Here is a 2,636-nt window from a genome sequence, read left to right as displayed (position 1 = left end):
AGATTGAAAAGAAAAGCCTGTGAAATTTTATTTTTTAAAACTTAATGTTTAAAAGGGACACAAGTAAATATCCCAAAAGCAACGTTGTTACCTAGCATACAAAAATAAATTGAAACTTGGAAAAAAAATAGAAACGGGCACCAAGGGGAGAACAAAAAGGGGTCGGGTATTTCTATTCTATAATTAATTTATTGCCCAACTAAAATTCACCTATGAGTTCTATATTTATCCTTTGAAAAAAATTTAGAGATAACATCTAAATTTGACCAACTAAAATCTATTGATCATGCAATTTATCTCTAAATAAATAAAGATAATTTAAAGATAATATTTGAATTTGGCCAATTAAAATTTACCAATTTTTCATTTAATTTATCTTTAATTATGATAATTTAGATAAAATGAAAGTTTGGTCATCCAATTTATTTTTAAATAAATTAAGATAATTTAGAGATAAAATGCAAATTCAGCAAATCAAAACTCAAAATTTCAGAGTTTGACCGATCAAATGACTATCGATGAGTCAATATAATTTATCTCTAATTAAATTAAAATAATTTAGGGATAAATTCAAAGAGATTAAATTCTCATGTAAGCATCTCATCTAACACTATAAATACAGTGCTGTTCCAAACGATTAGGGACCGTTCAAAAATTTAAAAGAAGAAAATTTTTGAATATTAGAAGCTCTGCCAAAGTCTCAAGTCTAAAGTGAAGAAAAGCTACTATTAGGCTGCAAACTGTAGACCTTTGAAGCATGAAGAATCATTCAAGATCAAGTTGTAGACCCTTGAAGCATGAAAAAATGTTCAAGATCAAGTTTTCAAGTCGTTTGACCCTTGAATATTAAGAATCGTTCAAGATCAAGTATTCAAGTAGTTGAACCTTGAGGTGTGAAGAATTGTTCAAGATCAAGTCAGAAGAAGAAATTAATCACATTCTTTATTTTGAAGAATACTAGAGATTGAAGACTCCACATCTGATAAATAATTTGATATTTGTCTCGGATTTTTAGTTTGATTTTCAATGTGAAATTTGTATATATAAATATATCTCAAAATATGCATGATAAATGGTTGGTAGCAAGTCCTCTATATATGTAACACCACTATTTTTGATATGGTCTATATTTGATGTTGGCCAAGTGATTTGATGAATAAATTTGAAGTTTGATGTATATGAGTATGTATGTGAGTATATTTGAGGATTTCTATGAAACATTTTGAGTTACATGAAAGATCTTAAGTGTGTTGACTATTGAAAATGAATTAGACATCCAAAAGAATGAGATTGAAGATTTAAACAAGTGGAAAATGTGCATTCTGGGCATGATCTATTGATAAATACTTTACATTTATTGATAAATACAAAATAGAAGGCCTAGGGAAAGCAAGTTGGATGAGCATCTACTGATAGATTGGCTTAACTGCCAATAGATGACCACTCAAGAACTTTCCAAAGCAAAGAAGCTTAGAAACTATCGATAGATTCTTGAAATCTATTGATAGATAGCCATATGAAAGTAATGGAAATCAAAGTACGAAGCATCTATTGGTAGATCCTAGGAATATATCCATAGATGGCCAAATGAGGAAAAATAGAAAAGGGGACAGAGAACAATTTATCGATAGATTTGAGGAATCTATGGATAGATGAAAGTCAATGCCTAAAATTTTTAAGGGGATCTATTGATAGATTCCTCCTATCCATCAATAGATCATCCCGTAAATGCAAAAATAAAAAGAGCCGGGGCTACCATTTTAGCCCCAAAAATAGAAAAAAAACCCTTCTCTCTCAAACCTTTGAAACCCTAACCTCTAATTTTTAGAGCTATTTGGAGAATATTAGAACTTGGAAAATGCCTCTAGAGGCAAGACTAAGCATTTTTTTTCGATTGATTTTCAATTTTATCGATTAATAACTTAAATTCGATTTGGTTCATCTATGGTGAGATTTTCTTTCTTAAATTTGCTAGGGATTTAAAGCTAAGATTTAGGCAATCCAGCTATTAAGCTAAGGGTTTAGCATATTGTTGAAGGATTCGAGCTTATATATTGAATTTGGTTATTTTTGAAAAGTTGGATATTTTCAAAAGTTAGGAAAAAATATTTTTTGAATGTTTTGATGTGTTTAAAAGAAAATTGAAGCTACCTAACTTGTTGGTGAGCTAAAGGATGGTTGGAGGCTAGGAATTGGAGCTTTGTTGTGGATGTGCCTTCGATTGTCATTGTGAGTGGGTTTAATTAAAATGCGTGTGATGCATGATGCATTATAGATGCACTGCCATGGTACTAGAATATGTGTGTAGGTCTAGATGAACATGCTTAGGCTAGAGAACAATATATGCATGTACCTGATTATATGCGCTATGTTACGTGCTCAATGACAGCCACGTACTGGCCTATGCTTGTTAAGCCCAAACTAGGAATCTTAGTGAGTGCGGTGGATGCCTAGGAGTAGATTACCTTGTGAACATAAAAGTGATCTTTGATATAGATTGTGGTGTACGAGATACCTCAAGCATGATGGTCTCGTATGTGGATTTGTAACAGTTGTTAAATTCTCACATAAGCGCACGTATCGTTAACGAGTAATATAATAGTAAATAGAATTTGTTCCCACAGAGAATTGAATTA

This window comes from Theobroma umbraticum, unplaced genomic scaffold, assembly GCF_002168275.2.
Source record: "Theobroma umbraticum cultivar Fairchild unplaced genomic scaffold, ASM216827v3 scaffold_106.0, whole genome shotgun sequence".
NCBI classification, from domain to species: domain Eukaryota; kingdom Viridiplantae; phylum Streptophyta; class Magnoliopsida; order Malvales; family Malvaceae; genus Theobroma; species Theobroma umbraticum.
Note: the sequence above shows the minus strand (reverse complement) of the source record.